The following is a 12,143-nucleotide window of genomic DNA, read 5'->3' on the forward strand; positions in this document are numbered from 1 at the left end:
TTTCAAATAGATCAAACATACTTCATTATAACTTATCAAATACTCATTATACATGTTCCTTGACCACTTAAAGGCATCTTGTTTATGGAACTACAATTAGATGAAGCTATTGTTTTTAAAACCTCATAAATTTGGAGCTTATGGCACATTTTATGTTGGTAGTTACGAAGATTATTTGTGCCAAATTTGTATTTTCTACATAGCTTCAAAGTACATAAACGTGATGAGAGAGAAAAACATTTGAGAATCAACATAGAGTTAGATGAATGATGTCTTGATCAAAAACAATTGTATTTACATGTATGTATTTGACAGAATTAAAGTAGAAGATCAGCATCTGAGAAAGAGGAATTAATGCTAATAAAATAAAGCTGTTTTTAGAGCTTCTTGCATGTTGTGTTCAGAAGTCATTCTGTCCTAGACCAAGATGAAAGAGATATTCTGCTTTTAAGAGTACAGTTTAATTTACTTTGTGAAAATTAGGAGCCGAAAAGAGAGAAGATATTGGACCACTAGTAGTTGTAGGACTTACATTACATAATTGTAATGTTATTCAATCCGGAAGAAAATGTTAACGTTTAGAGTCTTATGCTAGAAAAATATGGTAGGGTGGTCAATATAAGACTTTTAAGCATAAATATATTAAGATAAAATTCTGTAAGGAGAGTTGAGTTAATTACAAAAAGCAATTAATTGTTGTAATGAAGTACATTATTTAAAGTATAATCCACAATATATTCCTGTTAATATAATTCTAATAATTACAAGGTAGGGATGAATTAATGAGCAGAGAAATGATAGACAAGTGGCAGCAGAGGAAGATTTGTACCCAGGAAACAACAGTGAATATAAACTCACATTATCAAGTACTCTCTTAATTACTTAAGTAATTAAAAATTTATTTTTAAGAGCAATTTTAAAAACTAATGAAAATATTTCCCCTATGTAATTTAATAAGCGTTCAAGAAAATATGAAACATTTTCTTACCTCAATATATGGAAACTACTTGAAGACATCATACAGATCCATGAGACATGAACATTGAACTTTTCACCATCCTTGAAATCATGCAGAATATACAAACAAGACCGAGATTCAGGTCAATGAGAACATGCATCAAATTCTTTCTCATTATTGATAGTGAAAACAGAGGGTGCCCTTCTTTATGGATTCATAGTTCTTAGAATATTTTTTACAAACACTGAATATTCCAACTAGAAGGAAAGAAAGAAGGAAGGAAGAGAGGAAGGGAGGGAGGGGAGATGGATGGAGGGAGAGAGGAGGGATGGAAGTGGGTATGGATCCTTGCCACGAATCCATAGCCTGTTTAAAATAGGGCATTGCTGTCTTCAATATGGTTTACTAATATGCATTCACTTTACCTGGGTCTCAAAGGACTCCTATCAAGAAGAATGAAATCTCTGAGAATATTTAAGAAATGGAAGAGGCAATTATGTCTCCAAACATCCCACTGTGTAATATATTTCAATTCAGAACATCTCGACAAAGATCATTTCTCCCATCATTTTCTCATTTAACGGAAATATGTATGAGATAAAGATGAAGACCCTGCTGTGTGTTATGGTACCTTGATTAGAGGAGGCTTTGTTGAAATGTATTTTTTGAATTGTCCTATAGTTTAGTGACCCATAGATTTAGGCTTTCTGGGTGGTGTGCCTTTAGTAAAATGAGGGAAAGATGATTTTAAAAAGAAAATAAAAAAGGCGATTCCACTTGAGGCTCCTTCAGCAGACGTGATCCGAAGGTAAAAGTATTTTAGGAAAGAGTTCATATGGAGGTTGAGGGTCTGCCCTGAAACCATCACTTTGTCTTTGGCAATAATTTATAGCAAATTACCTACCATGTGAGATGAATGAAATAATGAGATAACGATGTCAATACTAACATGTGGACAGCTGATAATATCAGTTCAATACTTTCTATACCAGGAGCATTTACATTTTAATGCGAGATCATGCATTTTAAATGGTTGTATTTTAATTACATCTAGATATCTTGAGATATTTTGGGATGGGTAGATTCCCATACTTCCTCTAAAATTTTGCTCCATTTAACATATAAGGCCAATATGAGATATGGGCTTTGAACTTGTCTATTGCACTTAACTCCTGTCCTTAAATTATATACTCACTCTTCTAAGACAGTAAAATTTGTTTCTCTAAGTACACCCATCAGATAACATCTATTTCATTCAAATGAAAGATAACACATATTTCATTATTAGCAGTTACGTGTGTGGATCTTTGTTGCATCAAAGGGTCCTAAAGAACAGAATAAAAAGTCATCATGACCAGCTTTTAAAAGTTTAATTCACTGAGACAGAGTATAAAATTTACATTTAAGTAATCCAGATTAGTGGAAATAAATTATTAGGTAAGAAATAATATCAGGCAAGTGATGAGTCTTCTATTTCAGACTCCCCTCTAGCCTCCAAAACAATACATTGATTTTTGAATGTCACTGAGACCAAATAACTCACTTGATTACTTAAATTTTTCACTTTTCAATTTCCTCAGTTTCAAAAATCTGAACAGAACTTTAGGGATGGAGGCTCTAAGACTTGAAATTCTGTATCAGCCAACATCAACTACAATGTGTTTACTTAAGTATGTATTCAATAAATTGATTCTACAAAGCATATCAGTATGGGTCCACATCAAAATCCCTCACCTACAACTCAACAACAGCAACAAAACACAAAGAACAGCATTTAAAAATGGGCAATGGACTTGAATAGACATTTCTCCAAGGAAGATATACAAATGGCCAACAAGGACATGAAAAGGTGTTCAACATCACTAGTCATTAGAGAAATGCAAATCAAAACCACAATGAGATACCACTTCAGACCAATTAGGATAGCTATTATCAAAAAAATGAAAAATAATGTTGGTGAGGATGTGGAGAAATTGGAGCCCTTGAGCATTGCCCGTGGGAATGCAAAACAGTACAGCCACTGTGAAACAGTTTGGCAGTTCCTCAAAAAGTTAAACAGACTCACTACGTGATCCATCAATTCCACTCCTAGATATTTATAGAAATAAATATTGAAAACAGGACTCAGATACTTACACTAAATTTCATAGCATTATTCGCAATAGCCAAATCAACCCAAATATCCATCAAAAAATGAAAATGAATGGGTAAACAAAATCTGGTTACATTCATAAAATAAAGAACAGAATATTATTCAGCCTTAAAAATAAATCAAAATTCTTATACGTGCCACAAGATGGATGAAACTTGACATTATGTTAAGTGAAACAAGTCAGACACAAAACGACAAATATTGTACGATTCCCTTATGTAAGGTTCTTAGAATAGACAGAAAGTAGAAAATACTTTACCAGGGCCAGAGGGAGGAGGGAAGGGGGAGTTATTTTTTAATGGATACACAGTTTCTGTTTGGGGTGATCAAAAAATTCTGGAGATGAACGGTGGTGATGGTTGCAAAACACAGTCAATGCCCTTGATACCACTGAACTGTACACTTCAAATGGTTAAAATGGTAAGTTTTATGCCATATACGTTTTACCACAATAAAAAAAGAAAAAAACCACAATGAGCTAACACTACATACCTATTAAAATAACTAAAATTTATTTGACTGTAAACAGCGAGAGTTGGTGAGGATGTAGAGCAAATGAAACTGCTGATGAGTGGTACAATCATTTTGTAAAACAGTGTGACAATATTTTATGGAGTTAAACATACGCTTACCCCTCCTTGGTATTTATTAAAGAGAAATGAAAACACATGTCCACACAAAGACTTTTAAAAGAATGTTCATAGCAGTATTACTCATAATATCCCAAAATGAAAACAACCCAAATGTCCATCAACTGATGAAAGGATATATATCCGTTCCGTGGAATACCAAACAGATATTGATACCTGCTACAACATGGAAACTCTCAAAATAATTATTCTGAGTGAAGAAATCTAGACAAAAAAACCAACAATATATACTCTTTGATTCCATTTATACATAATTCAAAAAAAAAAAGCAAACTCCAATTATGAGGCAGGTCAGTGGTTGCTTGGGGCTGGGAATCAGGATGAGTATTGGATGGGGTAGGAGGAGGAAACTTTTGATATGATGAACCTGTTCTATATATTGATTGTGTTGGTTTTTACACAACTATATAAAACTACTGAAATTCATTAAACTATAGACTTTAAAAAAAACAAAAAATGTATTTTCTAAAAATCACTCATCTTTCTCCTGGGCCACATTAAGCATCCCGGACTCCAACATTCCCTGCTGCCATTCCCATAGAGCCCCAGGGAGGCCAGGGACAATGTTTGGGTTTGCCTTTTGCTCTGCTCAAACTTCCTAGCCTGTGTGGTTTTTCCTAATTGCTTATAGTATTTCTCTGAGCCTTCCACGTTCAAACAAAGATAGTAACCAAAAATGTATCTGCTTAGTTACGGCTTTGGCTTCTGCTTCTGCCCACCCTCTCACCCCAGACCCACTGCTGCTTCTTCAAAAACCCTTAGAACAAGGCAAACCACCCTGCCCACAGCCCACTCTTGACTCCGTAACCATTATGTAACTTCTGTCATTGGACAGCATTTAACTGAGTTGTGAACGCATTCCTTAGCCATGCTTAACAACAAATGGAAAATGGGTTCTAATTCTTTCGCATGAAGCTTGTCTCGCAAAGAGCAAGTTGAGGGCCAAGGTATGAGTAGAAAGGCTGGAGGAAGAAATAAAGGAAAGGTCATAATGCAAAATTATATGAAGCAATATATTATCCACTGTAGCATGAGTCCTAATATTTCCATAGGGAATAACCGTAATAAACAACACTCTCCCTGAAGAACGGCAACACCTGCTACTGATTTCTTCTCCCCTCGAATTGGAAATCATTGGTGGAATTCTGCAAGCAGAAGAGGACTCTGGCTATATTGCTTTTAGACAGCTGGGAAATGTGCTTTCAAGATGCCCGTGAGCACCCAGATGGTAGCCTGAACACAGAGATGGATGGGGAGAAAGACCAGCAGAGACAGCAAAAACAGTAACAGAGAGAGGGACAGAGACAGAGAGAGACCTGGAAAGTTGGAGGGAGAGAGAATAAAATTCAGGCTCGGTTTCTCATGATAACCTGTGTTATTTGCTTAACTTGCTGATTCTCTAACCAATGCTCCCACACTTTGGATTTAATAAAGCCCCAGTAAGCCTTTTACCCGAAGCACCATTTTGTGTTTAATTGTTAAACTCATATGCAATTGAAAGGAAATATAATCCATATGTTTCTGCTCATTTACACTTAAATCATCCGAATGTGGTGTTTTAACCCCAATTTGTCATTCACAGAAACTTTAGAGAATTAAATAAGTCTCTGGAGGCCTGTCAAATCCCTCCTCCACTCCTTTGTGGTCCTCCAGTAAATACATATATTTGAATTCAAGAGTTTGAGGGTAAGTACAGGATTTGCAAGTTTCAAAACAAAATTTTCCTCCCTTGGTTGGTTCCACTCCAACTTTCAGTGAACAGTATTTCTCAGATTCCTTTGCTGGCTCTTCCTTTCTACTCAAACTCTTTATGTTAGATGCTCCAAGACTCAGTCATTGATCTTTTTTTCTTCGTTAGCTCCACTCTCTCCCTGGGGCATCTCCAAGAGTCCCATGGCTTTAAGTATCATCCATGTTAATATCAAATTTATATTTCTGGCATTTACCTCTCACCTGAGCTTCCATCTTGCATATCCTAATTTCTACTTGATATCTGCACTTAGAAGGCTTATGAGCACCTTAAATTTAACTTTCCAAAACAACATATTGTTACTATTTTTGCAATCTCTTACAAGTCTGTAACTATTTCAAAATAAAAAGTTAAAAAATTTATGCTGGGGGCCGGCCCCATGGCTGAGTGGTTAAGTTCGAGCACTCAGCTTCAGGGGCCCAGGGTTTCACTGGTTCAAATCCTGAGCACAGACATGGCACCACTCATCAGGCCATGCTAAGGTGGCACCCCACATAGCACAACCAGAGGCACTCACAACTAGAATACACAACTATGTACTGGGGCACTTTGGGGAGAAAAAGAAGAAAAAAAAAGAAAGAAAGAAGATTGGCAACAGTTGTTAGCTCAGGCGCCAATCTTTAAAAAACAAATTTATGTTGAAAAGAATGAAATATTTAATTACTGCCTGCCTGAAACGTATTCTTTCCCTATTATTTTCCATCTCAGTAAAAGGCACAACTTTCACCCACTCGGCCACAGGGCTGGCCCCATATTTGGCTTTTCTGCATTCACTTTCTCTGACTTCAGGAGGGGCTCAAGCTCTAATAAGGGCTCACCTTATTAGATCAAGCCCACCTAGATGATCTTTCATAATTAACTTAAAGTTAACTCATTAGTAGCTTAATCAGAGGAGTAATGCCCCATCACATCTACAAGGGAGGAAATTACACAGGGTATGCACACCAGAGGAAAAGAAATCTTGGAGGCCAGCTAAGAATTCTGTCTACCACACTGGACAGACATGAAGCCTCCTGATTGGCTTTTCTTTCTTTTTTTAAGATTAGTACCTGAGCTAACATTGGTTGCCAATCTTTTTTTCCTCCTTCTTCTCCCCAGTGCCCCCTAGAATGTAGTTGTATATTCTAGTTGTAGGTCCTTGTGGCTCTACTATGAGGGACATCGCCTCAGCATGGCTTGATGAGCAGGGGTAGGTCCATGCCCAGGATCTGAACCAGTGAAACCCTGGACCACCAAAGCAGATCTTGTGAACTTGACCACTCAGCCACAGGGCTGGCCCCATATTTGGCTTTTCTGCACCCACTTTCTCTTCTATTATCATTCCCCATACAAAAGCAAACATATATACTACGTATTTTTGCTCCACCACTGCTTAACATTATCCAGTGTTTTCCCATTTCACTTAGAGTGACGTCTGAACTTCCTGCCATGTCTAACAAAATCCTCTATACCTGCTCCCTTCCCAAAGGTGGATTTACCGTGAAGCTAATAAAGCTTAAGCTTTAGAACTCTCACTTGCTTGAGTACCATGAGTACTCATAGATTGTAGATTATACTTAGGAGAGAGAGTCAGTTTGTAATCAGGAAACATTTCTGTGTAGCGTTACTGATAAGTTACCTGCACCTTTTTCAGAAGAAAGAAACTTAAATCTCCAAAGCCTTGGTAATTTTATTTCTTTCTTGTTTTAAATAAATAGTCATGGAGTGATGTCAGTAAGATGGACCAATAAGATGTCCTTCGTGTGTATCTACCCGTGAGCAACAATAATTTGGCAGCCATTTATGGACAAAGTGCCTTTGTCGGAGCTTTGAGATCTTGGTAGGAGGTTGTTAAATCCTGGTGCAGACTGTGAAGAGCCATTTTGAGAAGGAAGGCTCACCCTCAGGCATCTGACTCACCTACTTTGTTTCCAGCTACAGGCCTGGAAGCAATTCCATCCCCCTGAGAACTGGGGTACAGCCTCTTGGCTTTGAGTCTGTCACCAGCACCATTCACCAAGGGACCCAGAAGGAGTCATATCCACCTGTGCATCAGATAATAGACATACAGACCTTGGTGCCAGCTGTGGACCATGAAGTGGCCCATGAACTGACTCCAGCCTCTCTGAGCCATGGTCTGGGAGCCCTTGAAGATAAGCCCCCAAACTGGGTCAGAATGTTGATTCTGAAAGAGCCCTGTAACTGGGCTCCAGCCCATCCCAGCTACATAATCCTGAATAATCCTGAATAATCCTGCTCACACAGGGTCTCTGCAGGAGACCCTCCCATCTACACCCCTGGAGATCCTGAAGGATCAGGCTTCTTCCAGCCACAGCCCATGAACAGGCCTGCAGGTACAAGGACCAGGCAGAAGATACTTCTGTCTGCATCTCCAGAGATCCTGAAGGGTCCTATACTTGGCTCCAACCCTATCACAGGACAGTCCACAAGCAGTACTGCTGGCTCAGGTAACCATTAGGAGAGTCTGCCATCCACACCTCTGAAGATCCTGAAAGGGCTCTATACTCGATTCCAGCCCCTCCCATCCACAGTCCATGAGCAGTCCTACTGCCCAGGGACCAGGTAAGAGACACCCACGTCTGAGCCTCAGGAACCCTGAAAGGGCCCTATACTCGGCTCCAGTCCCTCCGAACACAGTCAGGGAACAGTCCAGCCCACACAGAAGCCTGGTAGGAGACATACCCATCTTGCCTCCAGAGCCAGGCTTGCAGATAAATAATGACTAAGGAGATTGAAGCAGTAACCAAAACCTTCCCAACAAAGAAAAGTCCAGGACACAATGGTTTCACTGGTGAATTCTATCAAACAATTTAAAGGAGAATTAAAGCCAATCCTCAAACTCTTCCAAAAAATTGAAGAGGAGGAAACATTCCCCAACTCATTTTACAAGGCCAGCATTACTCTGATCCCAAAGACAGATAAGGACACTACAAGAAAAGAAAGCTATGGGCAAACATCTCTGCTAAATATAAATGCAAATATTCTTGACAAAATACTAGCAAACAATTCAACAGCACATTAAAAGGATCACATACCATAATCAAATGGAATTATCCCTGAGATACAAGGATGGTTCAACATACACAAATCAATAAATGTGATATACCACATTAATAGAATGAAAGATAAAAATCTTATGATCATCTCAATAGATGCAGAAGAAGTGTTTGATGAAATTCAAAATCCTTTCATGAGTAAAGCTCTCAACAAATTGGGTACATAAGGAACATATCTCAACATAATAAAGGTCATATATGACAAACCCACAGGTAACATTATACTCAATGGTGAAAAGCTGAAAAGTTTTCCTTTAAAATCAGGAACCAGACAAGGGTGCCCACTCTCACCTCTCCTATTCAACATAATAATGAAAGTCCTAGCCATAGCAATCAGTCAAGAAAGAGAAATAAAAGTCATCTGAATTGGAAAGGAAACAGTAAAATTGTCTCTGTTTGCAGATGACGTGACCTTATACACAGAAAACCCTAAAGACTCAACCAAAGAACTGTTAAACATAATAAATTCAGTAAAGTTACAGGATAAAAAATCAACATACAAAGATCAGTTGCATTTCCATACACCAACAATGGAATATCTGAAAGAGAAATAAAGAAAACAATCCCATTTACAATTGTATAAAAAGCAATAAAATATTTATGATAAATTTAACCAAGGAGGTGTAAGATCTGTACACCAGAAATATAAGACATTGATGAATGAAGTTGAAGAAGACAAAAATAAATGGAGAGTCTCCCATGTTTCTGGATCAGAAAAATTAATATTGTTAAAATGTCCATAATACCCAAAACCATTTATAGATTTAAATTAATCACTATCCAAATTCCAAGGGCATTTTTCCCAGAAATAGAAAAAAAATACTAAAATTCATATGGAGCCTTAGAAGACCCTGAATAGCCAAAGCAAGCTTGAGAAAAAAGAACAAATCTGGAGGCATCACACTTCCTGATTTGAAACTATACTACACAGCTATAATAATCAAAACAGTATCATATTTGCGTAAGAACAGACAGACCAATGGAATAGAATCAAGAACCCAGAAATAAATCTATGCATATACAGTTATCTAATATTTGACAAAGGAGCCAACATTACTCAATGGGGGAAAGATAGTCTTTTCAATAAATGATGCTGGAAAAACTGGGTATTCACATGCAAAAGAATGAAATTGGATCCCTATTTTCACCACTCACAAAAATTAATTGAAATGGATTAAAAACTTAAATGTAAGACCTGAAAACATAGGGAAAAGTTTCCTTGACATTGGCCTTGGCAATGATTTTTGGATATGACACTAAATGCATAAGCAACAAGAACAAAAATAATTGAGTGGGACTACATCAAACTAAAAAGCTTCTGCACAGCAAAAGAAACAATTGACAGAACGAAGAGACAACCCACAGAATGGGAGAAAAATATTTGCAAATCATATATCTGATAAGGGATCAATATCTAAAATATACAAGAAACTCATAGAACTCAGTAGCAAAAAAACAAACAACCAGATTAAATAACGGATAGAGGACCTGAACAGATATTTTTCCAAAAAAAAGACATACAAATATCCAACAGGTCCATGACAAGATGACCTCACAAATCATCAGTGAAAGACAAATCAAAACCAAAATGAGATATCAACTGACACCTGATAGAATGGCTGTTATCAAAAAGACAAGAGATAATAACTGTTGACAAGGATGCAAGAAAAGGAAAACCTTATGCACTGTTAGTGGGAATGTAAATTAGCATAGCCACTATGGAAAACAATATGGAGGTTCCTCAAAAAATTAAAAATAGAGCTAGTATATGATCTAGCAGTCCCACTTCCGAGTATATATGCAAAGGAAATGAAATCAGAATCTCAAATACATATCTTTACTCCTATGTTCCTTACAGCATTATTCACAATAGCCAAGATATGGAAGATACCTAAGAGTCCACTGATGAGTGAATGGATAAAAAAGTTTGTAGTATATATGTACATAGAATGGACTATTAGCCATAAAAAGAAGGAAATTCTGCCGTTTGTGACAATGTGGATAAACTTTGAGGGCATTATGCTAACTGAAATAAATCAGAGAAAGACAATGACTATATGATCTGATTCATATGTGGAACCTAAAAAAAAGCCAAACTCACAAAAACAGAGAGTAGAATGGTGGTTGCCAGGGGTTGGGGATGGGGAAAATGGGGGCATGCTGGTCAAACTTCTAGTTATAAGACGAATATGTTCTGGGGATCTAATATTCCCCATGATGACTATAGTTAACAATAGTCTACTATATATTTGAAAGTTGCTAAGAGAGTAAATCTTAAGTGTTCTCACCACATAGAAAAAAATTGTAATTATGTGAGATGATGGATATGTTAACTAACCTTATTGCAGTAATCATTTCACAATATATACATGTATGTAATCAACACGTTTTACATATTAAACTAATATGATGTTCCATGTTAATTATATCTGAATAAAGCTAGAAATAAACAAACTTCCACACTCATACTTTATTTTATATTTGTATTTCTGTTTTCTTTCTCCCAAAACGGTTCCCCAAATTTTATAAACTTCAGGATTGAAAAATATCTATGCTTATCGCTGCCTCTGCCTACTTCTCCAACCATATCTTGGATGACTCCTTGCCTTAGTGACTGGATACCAGCCATATTGATTCTTATTTTCCTTCTTGATTAACCAAGTTCCTTCCCATTTCAGGGTCTTTGCACTACCTGTTCCCTCTGCCTGAAATGCTTTTCCCCTTTGCTCTTTGTAGGGCTGGCTTTCTTTCAATATTCAGGTCTCAGCTTAAATCTGATACCCCTTCTGAAGTAGCCCTGCCTCATGCATTTAACACAAACATCTCTGTTGTGTCACATTATCTGTTTCCTTTACAGTACATTTCACCCTAAAATGCCCTGCTGTCCCCTTTTTTGTGATCTATCTCATTCCCCCACCACAATCATTACCCCACCCTCCTTCAGTGAGGCTGTGTGCTTTGTAATTGCAGAGATCTCATTCAATAACGTATCCCTGGGACCTGATACAGTGGGCGGCACAGTGGTCAACAAATGCTTGAATTACTGTTTCACATCTGAAGTTCTCTTCTTATTCCCAAGTTTTCCCATAGAAATGACTTTTCCTAGGAGTTTATTTTGGAAGTGTGATCAGGGAGTTTGAGGCTCTGGCTTGTGTCTTTCTTCCACATTTTAAAGAGACAGTTTTGGCTAAGGAACAGATATGAAAGAGCAACAACAAATGTTGCATAAATAAGTGAAGGAATGAATGTTCCCCCTTCCCAGCCTCACCTTGTCCTTCTGTCTTCATGTTCACAGCTTAGCGAACATTTTGCCTTCTGTCCTACATCCTTAGATTACTAGAAGCACATCTTCCCTGGTTTCTTTCCGCCCATGCGCACCCTCAAGCAGCCGGGTTTCCAATATCTTCAGGGCTTCAACTGGAAAATTGGAAATAATCACTTCTTTTAGAATTTTGTCATAGATAGACCCTGATTATATCACCAATTTAAGGCAACTATTTACTATGTGTATAATAATATACATGAATTCATAAGGAAATTATAGAAAAGGTTCTGTAATAACAAGAGAACACATCTT

Source organism: Equus asinus, chromosome 30 (genome assembly GCF_041296235.1).
Source record: "Equus asinus isolate D_3611 breed Donkey chromosome 30, EquAss-T2T_v2, whole genome shotgun sequence".
NCBI classification, from domain to species: domain Eukaryota; kingdom Metazoa; phylum Chordata; class Mammalia; order Perissodactyla; family Equidae; genus Equus; species Equus asinus.